A 26,563-nucleotide genomic window follows, 5' to 3' on the forward strand; every position below is an offset into this window, starting at 1 on the left:
AACAAAAAGGTCAATCCTCCTAGATAAAAAGAATTATTTCCTTAACTTACAAAACAAGCACCAAAACAACCCCCAAGAAATTCTGGGCAGGTAGAAACAACATACTCCACCCTGGGCACCCATCCACCCCATCCCCTACTTCCGTTAATTAAATCACAAATATACCAGATGCATTTAACAAATATTTCAGACAGACTACTGCTAACCTTGTTCAAAAACAACCAACTGCTATCACTAATCACCCACAACCTGCAGACAGACCTAAAACTTCCTTCTAGTTTCTACCCATCCCAACCAACTATGTCAAAAAGTTGCTACTTAAACTCAAACATACCTCACTAGCAGCTGATAAACTACCTGCTGAATTCCTTCAGCTGCTGCTAATGAACTTGCCTTCCCCATATCTATCCTACAAAATACATCTATCTTAGAAACCTCAATCCCACCCATCTGGAAAACCTCCTATATTATCCCCCTCCATAAAGGAGGAACTTCCACCAATCTTATCAACTATCACCCCATAGCCATTCTGTCTCCTCTGGCCAAAATACTTCAGAAATGCATCCACCACCAACTCGTACTATACCTGCTTAACAACCAACTGCTTTCTCCTACACAGCATGGATTTAGGCCAGCACATAGCACTACCACTGCCCTACCTACCTTCACAAATGTCAATCAAAACAAACACATAGGCAAACTACCTTCTGCCATATTTCTGGACCTATCCAAGGCCTTTGATATGGTCAATCATGCCAAACTGTTATTTACCCTTGCTGACCTCAGCCTAAGTAACCAACCCTAGCGTGGTTTCAGAACTACCTACATGGGAGACAACAAGCAGTGTGGTGGGACAATAACTTATACTCACTGCTGCCCATCACCACAGGGGGTCCCACAAGGATCCATTTTAGGTACCCTCCTATTCTCCATATTCACAAACAATCTTCACATTATTTGTCAAAAATACAACACTTATACAGCATGCTAATGACTCTACACTTGCATGTTCAGCCAATGACGCTCAGACACTTCTCTAACGCAAGTCTTCCATACCACAGAAAACTGGCTTCTTAGTAAAACAGCTAATTCAACCCCCCCCCAAAAAATATTACTGTTCCCACCCACCAAAATTATCACCACACACATTCCATTTAACATAGTCTCCAGAGATGGGACCATTACCTCCCCTGACACTCACACCAAATTTCAAGGAGTTACCATCGATAATAATCTCAAATGTGATCATCATATTACCCAAACCATTAAAAATATTCACAAAAAAAACTTAACAGTCTATATAAAAATAAACCCTTCCTAACAACTACTATCACTAATCACCCACAACATGCTAGGGTAACAATTGCTCAGATCACCTTCTCTCAACACTATTTTATTCCTCACCCATACTCACCAACCTACCCAAAACTGAAATTGGCAAGCTCAATACTTGCTATAATCAAATTGCAAAATTTGCAACGGGTGCCCCCTATCGTGCCCACCACTGCCTACCCCTAAAGCAACTTGACTGGCTTGAAGTCCCTAATCTCCTGAACTATTATCAACTATCCTTTGCCCACAACCTCCTATTATTTCCAGATAAAACCGCATCACTGGCTAATCTGCTAGTACCCCAAGCTAACACCAGACAAATTCGCTCTAGCAAAAAAAGACTATGATTACAAAAGCCAACAATACAGCAGGTGACTCCCTCTTCCCCAATTACATTGGCAAAATCTGGAACTCCCTATCCATGTGCATTACCTCAGCTGTCTCAAAGGACACATTTAAAAAAACTCTTGAAGGAACACCTCAAGCACTCATGGATCTGCACAAGCTCACCACCTGGCTAACCCCCCCCCCCCCACCTTACACTCTATACCCCCTACATCAACTACTCAAACTAACACCTCTTTTTCCTGCCTCTCAAACATATCCCAACATCCTTTCAACCTTCCCTATTGCTCCCCTACTACTTATTCCCACTACCCAACATCTAGTTGCAATTTCTTCTCCTCTACCTACCAACTCTTTCACTATTCTATTCTACTCTACCTCACTAGTATGGAATAACTAAATCTTAAACTGAATACTTGAGTGTATCCTATCCAAAACTGTTAAACTTGAATCTTACTTTGCCTTAAACTGATCTAGGTCAACACTGATCTAGGTCAACCTTCATACCAGATATGTTAACTTGAACTAAGCATGAATAATACCTGTATGTTAACTTGAACTAAGCATGAATAATATGTTACATAGTTATGTTAAGTCTGTTACTCTCTATGAATGTGAACACCTCTGTATTGCTTGTAATGATTAGCTGAATTTTACTGTGGAGCTTTTCTCCCCAAGCCTCCACTGAAAATGGACAAGCATCCAGTCGGATTTTCCCGGCCAACAAATGTAACATAAATAAAATAAAAATCTATTTCAGGAGTTCCCCATAGTAGGATTAATGCCTCAAAGACCTCCTGGTCTATCCTCCATTCTGGTATGTCCTGGTTTTGCTCAGCTTGCCCACAACAATGTTCTGTTCTGACAGAATGTAAGTAGCTAGAAAGGAAAGGCAGTAATGAGATGCTAGGTCCCAGGTTACCACAGTTAGTCTGCAATGGGAATGTGATCTAGATCCCTCATTTGTTTATATACCACATTGCAATGGTATTATCTGTGATTACTAGCAAAGGTCCTGTAGTCCAAAGATGGTTTAAAGATTTGAGATAATTTATGACTGACATTATTTCTTTGACATATGTGTTTTAGTCTGCCCTTTTTGTTCCACAGATCCTGAATGTTCATTCCCTTGGAAACTGCTCCCAAAGCCAAGTCTGAGGCATCTGTCACTTCAGACTGATTAGAAGCATGAAGAGAGAAGGGGAGACATTGTTTGAGAGATACCAGGTCTGCCCACCATATTAACTTTCTTTTAACAAACTCTAACACAGATTTAAAAAGTGAGTGCTGGTGTTTGGTATAAATCAACTTATAGAAACCAGTGAATTTTTCTCACGTGAAGTCTGGACAGTTCATATACCCCTTCCATCTATTTTTTATTGTATATTATATATTGTAGAGACTATGAAATCTAGAATCCTGAGAACACTGAGGTCTTAAACTGGTTACATAAAAATCAGAAAATGTTCCTTGTAAAGGTCTGCTTTGTTCTGAAGAATGAGGGATATATCCAGAAGGTAATCCAGAAGCATTATCCTGTGAGAAAGAAAGAGAATATTTCTTTATGACCAATTGGAAACCCTAAATGAGATGGAGGTCCTTTACCCAGGCGAGAGCTTCTTGACATTTTGAAAGAGTCTTAAATATAAAACAGTCACCTAAATATGTAAGAATGTGAATGCCTTGTAAACTGCAGTGAGCTATTACTGATGCCAGACATTTATAAACATCCTTAGAGATGCAGACAGTTCAAAGGGTAAATAGATAACTAAAAATGTAAGCTAGACACAGAAAATCTTAAACAATGCCCTAACTCTTTGATTGAGCCTAATGTTTGGAGAATCAAATGAACCGATGGGCATGCTAGCTCCAGCAAGAGAGAGACTTGATCTCAAATGAGTTGGATCCTACAGGGGCTCGCAAGGGCAGTTAGCCTAGTACTAATCTATGAATCTATGAGATAAACCCGCTGGACATATTCATGCAGGTAATGCTGGATTCACAATGAAATCTCTACAGCAATTAGCATGCACACTACTGTACGTTAACAAGGTAACAGGTTATATTGCCTTTCTAACTCAAGTCGCTTACAGTATGTAGGAACAAGTACTACTGAAAGTAATACCCTTCCCTACTAAATGTACTCACTCCTAATGAACCTTAGAACTAGTAGACCCTTCTGCAAAAATACTTCTTTTTCCATTCTTATCATACTGCTTCACATACTAGCTTGAATACAAGTAGCAACGTTTGGGTACATATGGACTAAATATAAAGCATTATGTTTAACAATGGTTACTTACCACTGTTGCCTTCTTGTATGTCTGTTAACTATACACACTAGATATTCTTCCTAGGACTCGTATTAATGGATGCATATTTTGTATTCTGTAGCAAAGTCCATTAACTTCCACTGGCATTCAGCTGCAAACAGAATGAGAGAAATGTAATTACTGATCAGGCTCGAATTGCAATTAGCAAATACTATTAAAAAAAATATATATATGTATATATATATATATATATATATATATATATATACACATACACATACATCCACACACACACACACACACACACACACACAATATATACATATATATATATATATATACACTCTAGAGAATAAGCAAGCTCACTGATGTCTACTGATTACAAATTAAAAGTTTGCGTTTTCATCTGTAACACCAGACTTCTCCAGGCCTGTTTGTGTGAAATATCAATTCTTCTGTATCCTGAGATTACCACGGCAGTTATTTTCTGTTCTGACAGTAGGTGGTGAATCCTCCCTTGTCAAATAAACCATCATGTTTCTTTGCATGAAACATTTTTGGCAGATTTTACTATAATCAACAGTCAACAGCTCTCTTCATTCATTTCGAGCTAATGACACTTGTGTACTTAAACAAAAGTGGTAACTGCAGTTACAATTATTTATTTATTTTTTTGTGGATAAAAACACAGTGCCGATAAAGGCAGTGTGGCATTTTGTTACATCGCAGAATTAAGACAACCAGACTTTCATTTACTGTTGTTGGTAGAGGATTAACGAGAAATAGTGTAGCATGACATAGACAGCTATTGTAATGAATTACACATTATGCAAGCAAGCAATAATGTCTGGCAGTGTGGTCATATATTATCAGTGGTGATGTGTAACAGTTTAAGCAAGCATTAATGCCCAACAGCGTTTGTGTTACTGTGTAAATAACACACACCCAGGGATATTCTGTGGCCCAACACTACAGGTGGAGGGCCCATACTAACACTGGAAGGGCATTATTTACACTAACACAAACCCAGGAAGCATTACTGCACTTAGAGAATGGAATATCTTTTAAATTGTTTTGTATTTGTTTTTTTTTTTTTTGTTTTTTTAATTAGTGTGTGTGTTTGTGTGTGTGTGTGTGTATGTACAGACACACACACACACACACACACACATATATAGGATGATAGGAAGTTAACTAGGCTACTGGCCCTGAGGCCCTCACAAGCCTAGCCAAGAATTTAGCCCATGTTCCAAAGCATCCTATGCCACTGTCATGCAGGGACACAGGTGGAATCTCAGGGGTGTATTTTCTGTTCCCCATCCAGTTATCCAGGTTGTGCTTAAAAAGGTTTAATGAGGTACTCTGCTTTACGTGGAGAGGGTGTCTGGTCCACAAAAGGGGGACTCTCTGGGACACAAATCTGTCCTGCCAACAAGTCCTACTGATGTCACAGACCAGGTTGAGGTCATGCATGCGGCTTACTCGAGTGGAGCTTGACTTGTTGATATGCAGCAATCCCATCAGGGCGGGGTCTGAAATTGCTTTGTATGCCAGACAGAGGTCACCTCTGAGGAGTCTGTAGGAGACTGAGTAGATGGACAGTTACATACATACATATATTTTTGATGTAAAAATAGTTCCTCCGCCTAACGCTTCAAACCTAGTGTAGTACAAGTAAATGCTGGTGGAGTAAGTATTTTACATCCAAAATACAAGTTTGGTAATATATAATACACACACTTTAGAAGCAGTGCAGCTTTACAAAGACATTATTATACGTAATTAAGACCAGGCATTAAAACATTCTTACCTCCATACTGCTCAACTGTTCAGATTTTCAAAGAATGCCCAGGTGTTTACCTAATTTTTATTTTGGGCATGATCCTCATAAAATTTGTGGTTTGATGGCAAATCATTATGTGCTGAAGTAACCAAATAATGACATACATTTGAGTTTAACTTCATTTCCTTCAGAAAATGCATGCTACGGCAAATCTTATTATTCTAGCAACTTTCAAAGTTTTAAGAGCAATATTTAAAATCTGTCCCCACTTTAAAGTTTCCCCCATTACTTCAGGCTTTATCCAGATATCTTGGGCTAAGAGGTTGAAAGGTATCCACACCTCTTAACTGCTGCTGCCACTGCTTGAGCACCCAATCTGTCGGTCTCTCACACACCCACCTACACACATACCCACACACACACACTTCCACTTTCATACATGCCAAGCACATATACACTCAGACATACACACACAGACAAAATTTAAAAAAACATGTATTTAAAAAAAAGATCAGCTATTTACACTTGTTAAACAGCAAAAGCATTACTTAGCAAGAGTAAACTAATGGCAGCCATTAGCTTCCTTACTATCATATCTTCATGGCACCTTAATATGCTGCCATGAAGAATCGGACTTGTTTTTCAGCAGGCATCACCTGTACATTAACACCCTGCTACAGAACATTCTTTCTCCAGGGTGCCAATGTGCAGTTTGCCCATTCTCTAATCCTACTTAACATTTCTGGAAAGTACCAATGCTGCAGCAGATGGGACAGCCTCCCTCCTCATCAGATGGGTAAGCCAACATCAGTCTCCCCCCCCCCCCCACTTTGTCAGTACCGCTAATACCTGGACACTTAGTTAGCTCTGTGTCAAACTTGGATCATGGCTTTATCCTTCTGGGCCAACCGTGCTGACCACGGAAGATGTACTGTAGCTAAAAAAAAGGATGGCATAACTGTACAGTAGAAAATGAGGACCTATCTGTATTTGTGGATGGGGAGCAGATATTGAAAAAATGAGAACAGCCTGGCAGAAAGTGGTATTAAGTAAAGAAAGGAGAGGACTAGGGGAGGTTTCTGAATTTGTCACTGTACTACTTAGCAACTCAGATGAAACTTTTTGTTTTGTTTTGTTTTTTTATGTGACAACATGGAAATCCTTGGATTTAGATCCACAAGTGGAAGAAGGACGAAGTGGGATGGGTGGTAGGTTGGTATTACACTCAGGCATGAAACATGGACATTCTTATAGAGACAAGTAATTCAATCATTAAAACAGGATACTGGGTCACTGAGATACAAAAAGTAAAATGATACTGTTAATGCCAATCTAGTATTATAAAGAGAAGGTAGGGAGTAAAAGAGGTCCAATGAACTGGACAAAGAGAAAAACATGTTTGCTGTTTTGGTAAAGCCAAAAAGATGGAAGTGGATGGTTAGATAGGAAGGTTGCTAAGCAGAGGTTTGAGATGCAGGAAGCACTTAGGACAGAGTACACAAAATTAATCACAGTGACAAAAAAGCTGATGGTCAGAGTGGAAAAGCAATACCTACAAGGAACTGCAGCATTTCTCTTGGACTGAAGGAAGGAAGACCAGAACCTGCCAGGTTAATCAGCAAGGGATAAAATGTAATACAGGTCTTAATTGTGGACACAGTTAATAATACAAGTGCATCCTGGACGGGCATATTAGCTAAGGAGCTGGCGAACGGTGAATGACAGCAGGTAGCTTTCGTATCTAGATACACAAACAAATCTAGCTAGTTTAAATTTTTTACCTGGAAATGTCGACATCACTGTTTTTACCCTCTGGCTAAGTTCTACAATATGTTTCTAGGGATACCTGATAAGTGCTGGAGGTGTAAAGATGATGAGCAGAGAACTGGGCGCATGTTTATTGGGACCGCAACACCACGATTATTTAAATTATACTGAATTTGCCCCAAGTAATCAGTTTACTTATCAAGAAACACTTGCTAGGCAACTGGTGTTGATAAAGCAGGATCAAATGAATAACAGCTCCCTGATGGAAGAATCATTCTATATACATTTATGTTGCAGGGGAAAAATGAAAAATATGGCAGAGAAGTCCAAGGAGGTCTCCAACCTTTAGGGGCACAAGGACACTCATGATCCGGAGAAGTAAGAGGATAGAAAAGAGAAAATAATCATGAGGCATACAGCAAAGTGGTACACACGGTCACATCTTATGCAGCAGGCAGGCTAGTGCAGAGAGGACAGACAGTTGGAGAGATTGGTGCCAGAGTGAAGTTTTAGGCGGGTCTATATTAGATTCTCGAAAGCCGACAATGTTGAATCTGACATTGTCGACACGTGAAAAGTGAAACTGCCGAATATCGAACAAGTAAACAGACATCTCCGTAAGGGGAGATTTCTGTTTACTTCAATGTAGTGTAGTCTCGGAGCTGGTATATTTAAGTAGCGGGGGGGTGTGGGGGTGCCCTGCCTACACAGTTTAGTTTTTTTGTTGTTTTTATTTTTTTTCTGAACATTCGATGTTTTAACAGTTCAATCACAAAAGGTCGACCTTTAGTAATTCGAACTGTTAAATATTCTATGTTCTAATATAGAGCCGTTTTAGGCACTTCACTTAAAACTCGTGTTCAAGGACAGGATTAAAAACCAAGATAAATAATGAGTAGGGGGGGGGAGGTTCATAGGCTGGTACTAGGCTATCAGCCCTAGGGCCTATACAAGCCTAGCCATAACAATACCCTGGCTATTTCTTCCCACACTATTTACTTCCCTGGACCCCTGTCTAGCAGGGCAACTGACGTGACCCTGGAGTGAATCTCCTTTCTCCTATCCAATCAAGGTTCCTTTTGAAGATGGCCAAAGAGGCACTCTGCTTGACATGTATGGGCAATCTATTCCAGAGTCTGGGGAGTCTCTGGGTCAGGAAGAACACCAATTCAAGTGCAGAAGTTCTACAGGGGATATTTGGTATAAAGTTACTATGATGTAAATGCTGTTGATGTTACTGTAATAATCTGTAAATAGCCAAGCATGCTTGATGCAACAAAAGTTTTGACTTTTCAATCAATAAAAATTTTCTTTTAAGATTCAGATTTTAAAGATTTTTACACACTTCAAAAACCAGGATCTTAAAATCTAAACAGTAAAAATGATACGACTATTTTCACATCTACGTCTGCCTAAATAACTTTGGTCAATGGTTTTCTCTTTGATTTGTGAAATACTGAACTATTTAATCATCATTGTTTTTGGCTCATTCTTGTCCGTTCTCCTTGGGAAAGTTAGTCAGAAAATGTTATAGTGTACCTTTACAATTCACACAGTTGTTGGGCAGGGAATGTTGGTGCACCTTCTCACAGCTGGTGGCCAGAAAGTGTTGCAGTGTACTGTCATACAGTTGCTGGCCAGAAAATGTTGCAGTGTACCATCACACAGATGTTGGCCAGAGAGAATTTTACAGTGCTCCTTCATACAGTTGTCAGCCACAGAGAATGTTACAGTGCACGCCTGGTCAAAGTTTTTGGACAGAGAATGTTACAGTGAACCTTCACACAGTTGTTGGCTAGGCAAAATGTTAGTGTTCCTTCTCACAGTAACTGGACACCAAATGTTACAATCTATTTTCACAATTGCTTATAGTAAATACTCTTGAGACTTCATGGTGTACCTTCTGTTGGCAGTAAGAACATCTATTTGTGAAAATGGCAGTGTGGAGGTGAATTTTAATACATCAGTCAAAAAACAGCTGTGACAAAAGCGTGAACAACATTTGCTTTTTTGTCTGCATGAAAAAAAGAGATTGCTAATGAGAAATATTTAAATTTCCTGGTTCTGTCAGTCTCTTTTATTTTAAGGCTTTACTATATAAAAGAAGTTTTGTTTAAGATGAACAGTTCGGTGAATGGATTGATACTGACATTTACTGCCAGTCGATATTTTGTTCTTTTAAACCTGTTCATAAGACACTTTTGATGCGCACCGGACAGCCAGTCAGGTTAATCAAGTTTGACAAGTTACATACACTACAGAGTGGCACACATTCTGAAGCAAGTAGCTATAAGAAAAAAAAAAGTGGTTCTAAACATCTGCTAGACCCTGGACTACACAGAGTCATTATAACAGCACATGCAGAAAAATAGCCTTAAATACAAAAACTGCAAACACAAATGTAAACCTAATCTAGTAATATTAAGATAACTTAAAAAAAATCTCTAGTTGAGATCTCTAGTCTATTCCTACATGCATCTCAAAATTTTACTTATCAAAAACTAGCAGTGTAAGAATGGTAACAGCCTATACTCCAGGCACATGAAAACCACACATCATAATTCACCAACAAAAACTCTGATCTAGCCACAACAACCTGAAGACTGCAGTGAAAATGTAGCTGCTTTTCTCAGCTGTTTCTTTTCAGAATACCAGAAGTGTTCTGCATTCTATGGTCTCAAAGCTTGAACTCATTCTCCCACAGATCCATAGATTAGCAGTTTGCTTCAGCCAGTACTACAGATATGCTCCTTGAGCCTAAAGTTCTTCCCCACGGAAACCTTACAAAAAAGGCAGCTATCCAAATGAAATCTAAATGTACCATAAAAATACATCCTTTCAAAACTTTTCATATTCTCTGTTGAATGTTTCAAATTGGTCATGGGGAAAAATCATATGCTGCCAGGAATACTCTTAAAACTTTAGACAGAATGAATGTTTAAAACATGTCAGTGTACAAACCAGAAGATTTAAGTTAAACTTAACCCTTGAGAAAATGGTGAAGCAATCAATTTGATCTAGGAATTAAAAAGTAGTTAACAGATCAGTGTGTGGGCTGTAAACGGAACTAAAAAGGCAAAACCATCTAACCATTTCCACACCTTCTTCATAAACCACTTCAGAAAAAAATCAAAACAGTGGAAATTTTAATTCACTTCTGCCAGTGCTTACAATGGACATACATACTCCTTTAATAAGGAACATCAGCTGGCATATCTATAGTCTGAAGCAAAGCACAAAGTGCACATCTTCAGGCACATTAAAAACTAATGTGCAACATACCATTTGATACTAGAGAGAGATTTCCTAATACAGCATAATGCAGAGTAAATAACGTTTACACAACGAAGATGCAAATGCATAACCGAATTTAACAATCTGCCACACGTGATCATTTTTCGTGTCCGCATTATCTTCAACCCAGTGTATTCAGTTTAATCTGCTGCCTGGCAGCCTTCCTGTTAACAGTCATCAGAACATGAATTTGTAAAATACCATGTTAACAGATTAGTCGATGCTACACAGAGAAGGGGCAAATTTTAAACATTAATATTATTTCCCCTTTTTTGGTAATACTTCATTAGCTTGTAATCACTGGTCCACTTCTATCCTGACTGTGCATTCTCACAGCTACTAATGTGAGCCCATGATACATCAGAAGGCAGCAGGCCCTAATTAAAAACTGGACAATGTTCACTAGCTTACCTAACCCACATCATACACACTCAGGGAAACCCTGTATGGAATGACAGTAACGTAAATAAGTTTCAGCACACAACCGTCAAAGCTAACAGCATCCCAAGACTGTTGTTACTGGCTTGCTAGTTAGATCACCCCAAAGCAAACTCCAGAGGTATGTAATATAACCTGTTTGGTACACTTATTTCCACGATGATGAAACAGCTGTGTCCAGATATTCAGTTCTACCCCACGAACAGAATGGCTCTCCAGCAACTATGCCCACTTATTCAATCCCTTATCAATGCTAATTATGCACATAAGTTCTACCCTTGTGGGTAGCCACAAAGCACATAGAAATGTCCATCCTTTACAGCCTGAAAAGAATAAAAAAAACTCTTTCAGATTCTCAAATGTCATTCTGCTTGAAAAAAATCATTCTGCTCTAAATTTACAGTAAACTCTCCGTTAACTGGCACCCATGGAGACTGTAAATGCCAGATATCTGTAGTTTCTGGTTGCTTGAGAGAAATAGGCCTGACTAATACTGTACCCTATACTATTTATTTGGTCTGACTTGTTCTTAGGTTGGGGAGGGATGGAATGTATTCCTATATTCCTTTTTAAAACTCCAACTCTAAAAACATAAGGTATGTTTCTGCAGGGGGGGGCAGTGCAACACATGAAAATTGCACTGTATTTCTTCAATTTTTTTTTTCTGCTTGCTTGAACGTTCTGGGTGCTTGAGTTCTGGTTAATGGAGAGTTTACTGTACTTATCTGAATTCTGCTCACTCTGTTGAAACTATACAGTTCCACTAGAAACTTGATAAATGCACTGACAGATCAAGCAAAATATCAATGATACTAGTAACACTCACTTAAAAGAAATCACATTTTAACCTTTATTCTTTGTATAAAAACAAAAAACAAAAAAAAAAACATCTAACAAACTACTACCAGTTTAAACTATAACTACTGCCAAAACTAAAAATAAATGATTTAAGTCGTACATTAATCTTGACCAAAAAACAAAGGTCCAAAAGCTAATGTACATAGGACCAAACCAAAAGACTCGGCCAAAAGAGAATACTACCTGCAAAAGTATTGCAAACCATTTTTCTCCATGTTTTTAAAGGGCTCATCTATACACCGTAAATGTAGATAGTCTCTCTGAAACGCACCTAATAAAAAAAAAAAGCCTGACTGCATAGTTACATCAAGTGTGGGCCTGAAATAATATTAAAAAAAAAAAAAAAACAGCAAATGCATACAAGACCAAACCAGAAGGACTTCAGTAAAAAAAAATTCCTCTACATAGTACTAATACCCCTTTACTACTACAGCTGGTTAAGTGGCATCTCAATGTGTGTGCAACCTCAAAAGGGCATTAGCTAAAACACTTCTACTTATTTCATGTCAGGCTTCTCCTACAATAGAAGCATGTTGATATTAACAGTGTTTCAGGAAGTTCATAGGTGTGTACTAGACTAACAGCCTTGAAGCCTATATAAGCCTAGCCCAAGATGATTCCTTGGCATCATGCCGTGTCACTTGGTCGCAGCCCCTCTGATTCTAGCTTTGACCTCCTCCTTCAGACTTCCCTTCTCCTCAGCCACCCTTCCCACATACTTGAAGCTGTTAATCTGTTCCACTATTTTCCCTTATATCTCAAATCTCAGCTTCTTCTGATTTCCCCCTATTTACTGCTATTACAACTGTCTTATCTGGTCTCAGTTTCATCCCATGTGCCTTCCTTCAGTTTTGCATTCCATTCCCCTACCCTTTGTTGAAGTTCTTGCTTAGAGTCTGCCTGTAATGCCACATCACCTGCATACAGCAACTTTGTTGATCTGTCCCCTCTGACCTGTTTGCTAATGTAGTCCATCACCACAGTATGAATAGCAGTGGGCTCAGGACTGAACCATGATGCACACCCACTCCCACTGGGAACCCCTCTGTGTGACTGAACACTGTTTATACTTGAGTTACTGGGTCCTTGTACACAGCATGTAATACTAGTCCCATGACTGCTGTTACATGAAAAAAAGACTGGTGTGAATTAATTTTATATCTAAGTTGAGGCAGTGTTGTATCCAGTGGTAAAGTGGAAGAAATACTGTTAAAAGCAAGGGTTTTGCTGTATTATAGCTGGTGTGGGGCTTGTGAGTTTAGCACTTTTAAGGTTTTACCTTTTCCCCACTGATGTACAGAAGTTGACTTAGGATGTGCAAGCAAATAAACAGTATGTGGGAGTGAAGACCCCGGCTATTTTCTTTTAATTAAGTTTCATTTCCACAGGTTCAATTATAGTAGCTTTTCCACCCTACATTTATACCTCAACAACATGATGCCTATATTTGTAGTTTCTTTGTTTAGGCAAGTCAATTTGCTTTGAGGAATTTTACCCTTCTGTTTCTAGTTTGCCTCTACTGATTTTGAATGACAGGTCCCTGGATTAGTACCAACACGGACTCATTCTGGAGATGGTCCCAGTAATTTTTCCAAGGATTCCCTTTAACTTCTGTAAAATGCAGTCCTATAGAGATATTTATGGTCATGGTCTTGCATCTGCAAGAAACTGTTGCCAAATTACTGGGCTCTGTACAAGTTCTAAATGTCTTAGTTCCAAGTACCTTTCCACCATTCATTTGCTGTCTAAGACACTGCTGTCAGCTATCCTGTTATTCACACCTGTTCTATGTTAATAGCTCACAGCAGCACAGCTTGTTGTACGCCATATGCTAGGGGTTTAACGGAAAAGTACCAATAATTCTATGTCATTTGCGAACAGTAATATGATTTGTATGCTTGCCTTAAAAATATAAGAAAAACTGTACGTTCTGTACTGAGCTTTAAGATTGTAACCACAGTGTACCCTGCTGGAAAAGAGCAAAAATGTGTATAAACTATATGCCAAGGCAAATGTATGTTTTCATAGTATAAGTTGGAATATACAGAATTAACTTGCAAAACTCTAAGAAAATAAGAGTTTTGCAAGTAAAGAGTTTTACGAGGTGTTATAAAGTTAGTTTATCTCAGCTAAGAGACATGATCTCTAGCCTAGGGGCTTCTTTCTATTGATGGAAAGAGAGGTAATTACAGGTTTCCAAGGTGACTGTTTTAAGACTTTCAGTTTCAGGCAAGCTTCTTAGACAGAACTGTCAGCTTCTGAGAGAGAAGTATTTTTAACAGATACGTTACATTTTAAGTTCCTGCTAGCCTGTGAACTTTGGCAGTGATAAGAATGATGTAATCGGAGATGATTCAGCAGTAATGTGTATTATTAATTTAAGAACTATCTTAGAAAGTCAGTGCATTTTGTTCTGGACCTGTAAACATCTCTTCAGCACTTCTCATCCATATTTGCCTTGCTCTGTAAGTAAGTTATTTAGAACATAGTTTCTCAGAGATAGATAGGAATATCACAAGATTAGTTAGATGTTTTCTGTATTTGTGAGACTGTCCTACAATGTTGTTTTAAAATATTTCTTGTGATTCTGTATTTTTTTAAACCTTTTAATAGTGGCTGTTTTGTAGAGATATTTAAGCTCTTAGTATACCTTGCATATGTATTTGGTGATACTGTACAAGCCACTCCAATAGCCTTCAAGTCTTAGTCACACTTACCATTTGGATAACAGTAACATTACATAGTACAATTGGTCACCCTTTGGGAAGGGCCTTTTAGTAGCTGATAAAGAGTGGTTGGTGGCAGGTGGTACTACCATATAGTCTGGGCGGAAGGGGGCATAGCTAGAGAACCTGTGCTAGCCTTCCCCCCAGGATTGTCTGTGTTTGTATAGACATAAAATCTCAAAGTGTGTGTGTGTGTGTGTGTGTGTGTGTGTGTGTGTGTACGTGCATCAGCTACTTCTGCAGGGACATGAAGCACTGGTTGGGCAGAGAGGGTTTTGGCTTGACCACTCGGCTGAGATCTTAACCCTACAGCTGTGTCAGTGGTGAGTCTTACTGGGGATATGGAGAGAGAAAGAAACCAGCCCCAGACTGACTGCAATCTCTGTGTGCTCTTAAGGGAAATTGTACTTTACTGTGTGTGTACTTGTCATCCTCCCAATGTGAACGTCCCTCACTGGTGTTATTGGTGAGGACCAAGGCTCCTTGATTACTGGGTTAGTGCATCACAGTGACATCCAGGTAACCCCAGATACTGGAATCAAGTTAGATTATATTGAAAAAGAACTGTGCAAACTGGATCCAAACAAAACACAGGGAGGAATTGGAAGTAGTAACAATGACCTGAGAACACTTCAGCAAGAACATGCAATTTCATTATATCTATTTTTTTGCTCTTCAGTGTATGTGAGAGACCTTTTTTTTTTTTTGGTCCTCACTTGCCGTTTGCAATGATATATTTTACATGTGGCCCCCAGACCATTTCTGTTGACTCAATGCGGCCCTTGCAACTGAAAAGGTTGGACACCCCCTGCTTTAGATACTGCCCCAAATTCCAAAAGGAGGCAACACAAATTTTAAAGAAAGACAAAACCGTGAAATGAGGCTAATGACACAAGCAAAGGCATAAAAAAGGAAAATTACTTAAAACAATGAATACTAGGCATTTTAATTGCTAGATTAAAGAAAAGGCAGTCCATTCACAGGATCGCAATAGCAGCTGAATGCAACTGATAAGCATGGATGGAAGTGATAATAATAACTTAACATTTAGATGTTACTGTCCTTCAAAAATCAAGGCTGTAGGAACAAAAAAAAAAAAAAAAGAATTCACGCGTTTTCAGCATAACACAAGCACTACTATGGAAAACAGCACCACTCTGTTTCAAATATGGGTATTTGTATACATACATATAACTAGTGGATTAAGCACTGATGCCTATGTGGTCTGGTAGAGACATGCACCTTTGAATTAATATACACACAACTTATTCCTCTTTCAGGTTTCCTTTCATATTTTTTTTTCACAAATAAGAGGGCCTCTTATCACATTCTTTACTGCACATTCCCTGTAACATGTACAGACTTGAAGTGGGGCTTGAACAAGTCGATGGATGCTATTAGTGTACCTTCCTATGTCTAGATATGATGTCCTTCCATGACTTGGAAAAAAGTAGCTGCAATTTTTCAGTGTACGGATACACTTAAGTGGCGGTAGTAAATATCCACCACACAATATTCGTCTTTTGGTGAAGTCTAGTTCCCCTTCTCCAATACAGCACATATGCTAACATTCTTTGGACCTAGATGCATAATTTTACAATTATTCAGATGGAAAGCTATTCTAGATTCTCCTAAATGCCAGTCTAATCACAAAATGTATCTAATGAACCCTTTTTCTTATTAACGATGCACATCTGCAAACACTGAAATCTTTTCACTTGTTTCCTTGATCAAATATGTTTGATGTTCATTTAATTTATTAACCAAGGGAGTGGGCTGGTTAAACTGACCCTTTTCAGTCACCACCTTTGTAACATGTTATACAAATAACAACACAGAGAATGCAGCTTGAAGAGTTTGCATAAAGCACATCCAGCTAGAAAAAATAACACCTTAGTTCAAAATAAAATTACAAGATACATACAGAAGTACATACACGATTTAGGAGTACCTTGCTGGTACTCTAGTTGTTTACATAATTACAACCAGCCAAAATTATTAAATGTATTGCTTTGACATAAGTGCTTTATACTAACTAATTTAATATTCATATATTTCGCATATAGGGTTTGAACACAGGTGTATATAGTATGTTGTCTTTCTATATACATATATTTATTTACTAACAACTTGCCATTTGTTCGATACACAGAAAACTGGTTTATTTTATGGGTGATATGTGCTGTTTCTTTAATGGTTTGAATTTTAATTGCTTACATCACTAATTAACACTATTTAGCTTACAGGAAGTGATGTGATAACTGTTTGAAAAAAGTTTGGCAGGCGCCAAACGAAAGCGCTTATCTGATTTTTTCGTGATATTTCTTTATTTTCTAATTAAACTTCTGTCGGTCAGGTCCGTGGTTTCTTATAAAACATACATGAAGCTGTAGCAGTACGTAATCATAAATGTCCTACAGACCACCACTGAATCCCAGTTGACAGTAATGCTTTTCTTTCCTAGCTGCAGGCATTCACTGATGGTCCCAATTCTTACACTGCTAAAAGAACACACAGTAGATCCAGTTTTCCTAAAAACAGTTCAGTTAAGTGGCTGTTAAATTGGAAAGCAGCCATATTTGATAGCTCCTAGTAGGTGATACCATAATATTCCAAAGTTTTCAAATAGTGTGTGTGGACATTTATATAATACACAAATGACTTAATCAGCTTATACACACTATGAAGGCCAACAATGATAGCCCAACAGCAAAATCAGACACTTAAAAAATAAAACAGACTCAGTATGATCTTGTACAACCATAAATCATCTCTACAAACCACACTCCTAACATACACAACCAAACATTCCACAAGCAACCCTCATACGTTGCAAAATAAGAAGCTATGTACCTACCATAACGTTCCATGTTAGTTGTCTTCTCTCGCCTTCTTTCTTGCTTGATGGGTTCGGAGCCGATCCTCGGCTCCGACTCGGCACTTGCTAAGCTCGAGAGTCACTTTTACCAGCTCGAGGCAGCCCCATATCCCATGATGCAAGGCGGTAAGTACCCAGATCTCGTTTGATGACAAAAGGGCAATAGCACCTAGCATAAACACTTCCCAAAGGAAGAAAAACCTGCAGGATGGTAGAAGGACCAGCTGTGTATGGTCTTCAGAACTATAATTCTCTGTAGAGAAAGGTCTGTCCAGGCCTGGAGGAAGGAGGGAGGGTCGCAAGAAAGAAGGCGAGAGAAGACAACTAACATGGAACGTTATGGTAGGTACATAACTTCTTAATGTTAAGTTGTCAATCTCGCCTTCATTCTTGCTTGATGGGACCGCGTCCCTAGCACCTCTATCCTGGGTGGCTCAATGGAACAGACTCTTGAGGACTGTAGAGCCAAAACTGGCTCTGTCCCTGGAGGCCAAATCCAATTTGTAATGGGAAACAAAGGTATGAGGGTGGCCCAAGTGGCCGCTGCACAAATAGTGTCTAAAGGAAGTCTAGCTTGAAAGGCTGTAGAAGTAGCTAAGCTTCTGGTTGAATGTGCTTTAGGTTTTGAGCACAGCTGTTTTCCCCTGAGCCGATAAATTTCAGAGATGACAGAAGAAAGTCATCTAGATAAGGTCACTTTTGAGACAGGAAGGCCTTTCTTGTTATCAGCATAGGAAACAAAGAGTTGATCGGATTTCCTGAATTGTTTTGTTCTGTCCAAATAATATCTGAGTTGGCGGTGGACATCAAGATAATGTAGTTTTTGTTCCGATCTGTTTGAATAGTTTGGAAAAAATACAGGGAGATCAATGGCTTGATTCAAATTAGTCTTTGAGGCGACCTTAGGCAAAAAGGTCGGATTAGTTCTCAATGATACTCTGTCTTTGTGGAAGACCAAATAGGGGGGGCGAACAGATAGAGCATGAAGTTCAGACACCCTCCTAGCCGATGTAATAGCTACCAGGAATAAAGTTTTCCATGAAAGAAATTTCAGGGAGCAAGAAACAGCTGGCTCGAAGGGGGGAAGAATCAAGGATGTCAGCACTAAATTTAGATCCCATTGCGGAGGAGGACTCCTGACTGGAGGCTTCAGGAGGAAAATTCCTTTCAAGAAGGCTCTACAAAGCCTGTGGGACATGATATTGTGATCTGCGAACCAGACATGAAAGTTCGAGATAGCAGCCAATTGAACTCTAACCGTGGAAGAAGAGGAGCCCGCATGAAAAATCTCCGCTAAGAAATCCAAAACTGCTTGAACTGGAGCAGTGAAGGGATCAATGTTTTTGGCTTTAGCCCAATAAGAGAAACGTTTCAATTTGCTTGTATAAACCCTCCTGGTAGAGGATTTTAAGGAAGCTACTAGAATGTCTCTAACGGAGTTAGAGATCAAAGGAAGCCTGGCTAAGGAAGGAAGTGGAGCAACCATGCTGTGAGGTTGAGAGAAGGGATAGACCAGTGCAGCTGACCGGATTGGTGAATCAGAAGATCTGGCACTGGGTCCAGATGCCACGGCTGCACCAAAAGGTGACGATGGAGGAACGGAAACCAAATTTGTCGAGGTCAATAAGGAGCAATGAGAATCATTTTGGCTCTCAAAACGGTTGCTTTCTGGAGAACTTGAGGGATCAGAGGAAAAGGTGGAAAGGCATAAAGAAGTCCCTGGGGCCAATCATGGGTCAGAGCGTCTCTGGGGGGATGGCCTGGCAGTGGGAAGAGAGAGAAGAAATCTGGGCATTTGTTGTTTTGGGGAGTAGCAAAAAGATCGCAACATGGGCGACCCCATTCCAGAAAAATCTCTTCCACTATAGATTGCTTGAGAGACCACTCGTGAGGCATGAGAATAGCTCTGCTCAATCTGTCCGCTAAAATGTTGTTTTTCCCAGGGATGGGCATTGCTACCAGAAACCGATGAGAGGAGATCGCCCATTGCCACAGTCTGAGTGCTTCTCGACACAAGGGGTAGGACTTGGTTCCGCCCTGTTTGTTGATATACCAAACTACAGACATGTTGTCTGTGTGGACTGCAATTGTCCCTACGGGAAGAAAGTCGTTGAGGGCTTGCAACGTTAAAAGCACTGCTCTCATCTCTAGGACATTTATGTGCAGGTGGTATTTGAAAGGTTGCCACGTCCCATGAACCATCCTGCCCTGATAATGACCCCCCCACCCGATCAGGGAGGCATCTGTGGTGACAGTGGCTACCGGGGATGGGGGTACAAAGTGTCTGCCTTGGTGAATCTGGGGAGAAGTGATCCACCAAGCAAGATGATCCTTGCAAATCTGAGTCACCAGTATTTGGTGACGCATTGGAAGTTGTTGGTAAGACCACTGAGTGAACAACATCCATTGAAGAAGGCGCATGTAGAAGCGAGCCAGGGGAAGAAGAGTAATGGCCGCAGCCATGAGGCCTAACACCTTTAAAACCATTCTGGCCTGTACCTTCTTGTTGGCTAGAATGATCCTGACATGACTTTGAATGTCTGAAATCCTTTGATCTGTAAGGGTAGCTGACATCCGAACAGTGTTTAAGTTTGCGCCTATGAAAGTAATAGACTGGCAGGGCGATAAGGATGATTTTCCGGAGTTGATCGAGATGCCCAATTGAGAACAAAGATTTATCGTGTAATCCCTGGCTTGAACAAGCTGATGCCTGGTGGTGACTGAAAGGAGCCAGTCGTCGAGATACGGAAACACCTGGAATCCTTGCCGTCTCAGGTGAGCCGTGACCACTGCCATACATTTGGTGAACACTCTGGGGGCAGTAGTGAGACCAAAGGGCAGGGCTCTGAACTGGAAATGACTGGACCCCAGCCGAAAGCGGAGAAATCTCCTGGAGCGTCTGTGAATTTTTATGTGATAGTACGCATCCTGAAGATCTATTGAGCACATCCAGTTGTCCTTCTGTAAGAAGGGCAGAATTGACTGAAGAGTGACCATTCGGAATCTTGTCTTCCTCACAGACTTGTTGAGTCTGCTGAGATCCAATATTGGTCTCCAGTCTCCCATCTTTTTGGGGACCAAAAAGAACCTTGAGTAGATTCCGGGCTCTGAATGATCTGTTGTAACTGGCTTAATGGCTCTTTTTTGCAGTAGTTTTAAGACTTCTAACTCTGCAATTTCCCTTAGACCGGGTGGTACATCTTGGAAGGGAATTTGAGTGATAGAAAGGACTTTCCTCGAAAGGAATTTTGTAACCCTCGGATATGATCGACTGTACCCATCTGTCTTGAGTGAGGGAACGCCAGGCTTCTGGGTACAGCGATAGTCTTCCCCCGACTGCCTCCAATGACGGACAGTCGGGCAACATCTCAGGGATGCTGAAAGGGCTTGTCAGAGAGAGGCTCTCTGCTTCCCTGGTTTTGTGGACCCCCTCTGCCTCTAGGGGTAAACTGACCACGTGAATCCGGCGTGACTCCTTGGGATTTGTGGAACCACATTTTGCCACCCTTCTGCCCTTTGGGGTAAGGTCTAGAAGGAGTGGAAAAACGGACTCCTACGGCAGAAAGAGTTTTGCCGTCCTGCTCACACCTGGTCAACGTTTCCTTCACTTGAGGGCCAAACAAAGCTGACCCATCAAAGGGAGAGTTTGTGAAGGACGCCTTAAAGGGATCTGCAAAATTACAGAGCCGCATCCAGGCTTGGCGTCTAAGAGCCACCCCTGTACCTGCGGCCCTACTCGCTCCATCAGCAGCATATGATATCAGTCGCATGGAGGAGTTAGCAATAGAATTAAGGGTTCCTAGCTGCGAAGCAATTTTTTCTTGAGCCCCTGCAGCTGTAGGATCCTGTACTACTTCACCTAGCTCCTTAAGGATATCCCTCTGGAGTCTGGTGAAGTGACATAGGTAGTTCAGCGAATGCATAGCAAAGGTCGCTGAAGAGAACATCCGCTTACCATATCTGTCCTAGAGTCCTTATTAGGAGGATGGACAGGTACGGAAGGATCTGCAAGTTCCTTCTTAGTGGCAGCCGCCACCACCATGGCATCAGCGGGGACACCTTTTGTGAGGAATTGTTTGTCCGACGGGGCAGTAATAAATTTAGAAGGCCTCCTAGGGACTGGCTCTACAGAGTCAGGAGCAGCCCACGCCTTTCGAGCAATAACCTGCATAAGGGGTCGAAAGGCGGAGACACCCAGGAGGTGGAGGGCCGAGATCCAAACGCCTCCAGGTATACTGACTCATCCTCAGAGGGATTATTGGTGGGCCAGTTTCCCCTCTGTCTAAGGAGTTCTAGGATGTCTGAGAAGGAGACATCCTCAGAGGGGGATCTTGGGGATCCCTTTGACTCATCTAAGTCAGTATCTGAAGTGATAGACTCGGGGGAGTCTACGTGTTTCCTCTTACAGGTCCTCTTCCACGGAGGATCTCCTGACAAATCAGGAGAATCCTCGGAAGAGGGGGTTCTTCCCAGTGGGGAAACCTGAGGCGGAGGATCTCTGGGTCCGGGAGCAAGAGAAGTGGCAGAGATGTCAACAGGCACCATAGAGGGAGGAGCTAAGGGAACAGACTGCTGGCCGAGTCCAGTGGCCAGCACACTCTTCATCACCTCGAAGGCTCCCGTCCCAGGGAGGTCCGAGAGAACTCGTTCCGAAGAGCCAGGAACTCCAGGACCCACCGAAAGGGAAGGCTCCGAGGCAGATGTCGGAGCCGAGCTCACCAAGGCCGAGGCTCCAAGGGGAAGAGTGGGGTCGGACAAGGGTCCGATGCCACTCACCCCCTCGGAGGAGACCAGGGAAGCCCGACCACCAAATCCCTCTAAGGAAGGTCTCGAAGAGGAGATAAGAGTAGAGGCTGAAGGAGCAGAAGGGGGTATCTGTCCCTCAGCCGTAGCAGAAACTATTCCCGAAGACTCCAACTCCAAACTCTGGGGTAGAGTCGAAGGAGGAACTGCAATGGGGTGTGGGCTAATAGTAGTCTGTTGAGACGGACTATGTAGCATTTGGGCCAGTGCCTGAGATTTTAATAATCTACTGACCACTCTCTCTAAATCATGGTCAGAAAGCCTGGATGACCTTGAAGATCGGCTCCGATGGCTCCGTTCCAAGAGGAGAGGAGAAGCCAGAGCCGAAAGTATCGGCTCCAAGGAAGGGGACCTAGACCTCTTCCTCGAAGGAACCATCGGAGCCGATGAAACCATAGAAGCTGTCGGAGCCGACAACTTATCGGCACCGACATTTAGCTTCGATGCATCGGCTCCAGCCGGAGCCGATACAGCCATAAAGGTAAGGGTGTTGGAGCCGATCGGAGCCGACACCGAAGCCTGAGCCACATGGTGGTCGGAACCAATCGGAGCCGACACCGAAGTGGCCGAACCAGAATCGGCACCGATAGCCAACGGTGCCGAAGGTTTGTGTAAACCAGAATCGGCTCCAGCCGGAGCCGATCTCGACTCTGAAAGAGTCGGAGCCGAGGCCACAGGCTTGGACACAGAAGCCTGGGCCTTGGAAGACTTAGAAGTCTTAGATGGAGCCGACTTAGCCGGAGAGCCCTCCGGCTTAAGAAGGCCCCTCAAAATCAATTTATTTCTTCTCTCCTGCAGGACTCTCTGGCTAAAAGAGTGACATATAGTACAGGAGTCCTGCAGGTGAAGAGGCCCCAGGCAGTAAAGGCAAGAAGTGTGACCGTCTGTCAGAGACATCTTCTGACAGCACGAGTCACACTTCTTAAAGCCTGAGACCCTTTCCTTAGACATGGTGAAAAAATACACACACAACAACACCAGTCCAAGAAATTATATTATATATCCCAAAACTATCAATAACACACACACACACCCTAACAAGGGGGGGGGGGGATGGGATGGGAGAAGGTCTGACTAAAAGTTTTAAGGAGACAGGGAAAATCTAGTCAGAATGGGACTAAAACTATTAATTTTAAAGTTTAAGAAGAAAAAGGGGCAAAAACAGTAATGTAAAAATCACTTACCAGGAGCTGGTAAAAGGAGGACCTCATCAGCGAAGCGGCAAACGAGATCTGGGTACTTACCGCCTTGCATCATGGGATATGGGGCTGCCTCAAGCTGGTAAAAGTGACTCTCGAGCTTAGCAAGTGCCGAGTCGGAGCCGAGGATCGGCTCCGAACCCATCAAGCAAGAATGAAGGCGAGATTGACAACTTAACATCCTCCTCTTCCACACACACTTAAAAACATCTCTTTTGACACCCCTTACTTACATACACTGACTTTACAGTCGCACACACATGGAGTTAACAGCACATGCCTTATATATGTGGAACCACTAATGCCATGCCAAGAACCACACCTTCATGCATACTTGCCTATGACCAGTTGCATTTGATCACTGCAGCACCTGATGGACTGTACAAACACCTGAGAGACAAAACTGTATGCCTCACCCAACCACTGCATCACCTGACCATTAGAATACAACATACACACACACACAGAGTGAGTATATATATGTATGTATATATATATATATATATATATATATATATATATATATATATATCAAATGTGAGACAGACTTGTAAGTATGTAAACGTGTCTATATTTACACATGTAACAAGCACATAATAAATTTCAAAAGCCACTCTGCCCTTAATTATCATGCTGCTAAATGTCACATTCAAGACAAGACCTTTGTCAAGATCCTTAAAATATTGTTGAATTCAAAATACTCATGCATTGAGTAACTGACTGGAAACTATATTAATGCCATCAGTGTCTTGTGGCAACCTCTTGTACAATCACGTGCCTTTCAACTGGGAATACCAAGGGTGCCAGCATCCTTTTATCTAAACCACTGAAACAGTGACCTCATCCTTTAGTTGTTTTCAGATTTGTTCTAAAGACACTATGGCTAAGCACGAAATACGGCAGCTTGCCACCAAGGATGTGGCATGAATGCTGCTTTTAAACAGCAGATCAGGGCAGGATGTTGTATATTAAAGGAGCCAAATTTCAAGTCTTTCCAAAAAGTGATTTTTCCCTCCCTGTAATTCAGCACTATACATGTCGCATACTGAAAAACCATCATTTAACAAATTATTCCATTTGTTTTATGTCTGAACTTATTTATGTTTGCATTTGTCTAGTCATCTATTACATCTTAAAGGCTGCGAAGACTGGCAAAGTAATTGGGTTAAATTATTTATTCCAGGAATTAAGAAAACAATGCCATTTAAATGTGCCTTGTCAGTCACCGATTGCCAGCATCACACCTCAAATAAAGTGTAGCTTGAAGACTGAACAAAAGCAAGGCTTTCAAGCTTAGTTTTCATATGCAAAAATCCAGAGTTTACTTGCATATTACTTGTCTTTCTCTTTAATCAATCGCGAATGCCACAAAGAAAGATATTAGATCGATGACAAACAATCCTAACAAATGTAAAACAAGGACAAAATATAAATGTATCACATACAAATGATTATGTACCACTTTTCATTAATGCCTAGTTCCGTTTCTCTCCTGAATTTTTGTACTACTGCATTGTAATGTATTTTAGTATTGTACTGAATAGTAGCATATGGAGCTTTTCTCCCCAATCCTCTGCTGAAAATGGGTTACCCTCCCAGTAAGACTTTCCCAGTAACCAAATGTTAAATAAAATATATCTCACTCTTCTTATTTTCTATTGGTACTGGATTCTGCATTTTTTACACTGTACTTTCTGTAGAAATGCATGCTTCTTCTGTGCTTTGTTGCAGCATTTTTGCACTGCATACAGTGTTTTGTTTAGACAAGTCACTGAGTTGGGGAAGGAAGATTAACATCAAAGACTCTAATTCTAGCTACAATATTAAAATGTGTTAATGTAGCATAAACCATGAACACAGCAAAAAGCTTGAAACCAAGACCAAGTGAAAAGTATAATCCAAGGCAGTGAAGAGCAGCAAGAAACAGCGATGAAGCCAAAGGTAATCTCCACAAAAAGTTTATTCAAACACACAACATAAATTTCTCCAAGTCCTTCTCTCAAACACACGACATAAATTTCTCCAAATCCTTCTCTCTTAGTGGAGGAGTGTGTGGGAGGGTTAAAGGTACTCTTTCTAGTAAGTATGTCACCTTGACAGGGTTGACCCTTGAAGTATAGAGACAAATTAAATTGCCTAACAAACATTTTAAGATCTATCAGTTCTTTTTCAAGATTAAATGATCGTGCTGGTATAAAATGCATATCTCTTGTAAATACATTAAAATGTTCCTTCGTTATCTCTAAATCAGTAAAATTACCTCCCATTACCCCCACCAGTTACACGGTGACCACGGATAATAATTTTACGGTTTATAATTTTACTGATTTAGAGATAACGAAGGAACATTTTAACTTATTTACAAGAGGTATGCATTTTATACCAGCACGATCATTTAATCTTGAAAAAGAACCGATAGATCTTAAAATGTTTGTTAGGCAATTGAATTTGTCTCTATACTTCAAGGGTCAACCCTGTCAAGGTGACATACTTACTAGAAAGAGTACCTTTAACCTTCCCACACACTCCTCCACTAAGAGAGAAGTATTTGGAGAAATTTATGTCGTGTGTTTGAGAGAAGGACTTGGAGAAATTTATGTTGTGTGTTTGAATAAACTTTTTGTGGAGATTACCTTTGGCTTCATCGCTGGTTCTTGCTGCTCTTCACTGCCTTGGATTATACTTTTCACTTGGTCTTGGTTTCAAGCTTTTTGCTATGTTCTTGGTTCTGATTTGTTCCATGGCGGAGGAAGTGGTACAGAGCGACTTCATAGGCACCCCACAGGTGCTCAAAGTTTTAGATGAAAATGGGCCAGTTACAAGGGCTGAATTCAACAGAGTATTGGACATGTTAACACAGTTAACAG

General features: G+C 40.8%; 1 protein-coding gene across 4 annotated transcripts in view; it reads right to left on the minus strand.

Annotated features, from left to right (window-relative positions):
* Positions 1-26,563, minus strand: part of DAAM1 (dishevelled associated activator of morphogenesis 1) — a 3,124,549-nt gene that overhangs the window by 2,060,009 nt on the left and 1,037,977 nt on the right. For all 4 annotated transcript variants that reach the window (XM_044074460.1, XM_044074457.1, XM_044074458.1 and 1 more), the window contains one exon: positions 3,981-4,101. The gene's annotated coding sequence lies outside the window, so the exon portion shown is untranslated. The remainder of the gene's footprint in view (positions 1-3,980; positions 4,102-26,563) is intronic.

This window comes from Protopterus annectens, chromosome 6.part0, assembly GCF_019279795.1.
Source record: "Protopterus annectens isolate FY-2018-M chromosome 6.part0, PAN1.0, whole genome shotgun sequence".
In the NCBI taxonomy this organism is placed as follows: Eukaryota; Metazoa; Chordata; order Ceratodontiformes; family Protopteridae; genus Protopterus; species Protopterus annectens.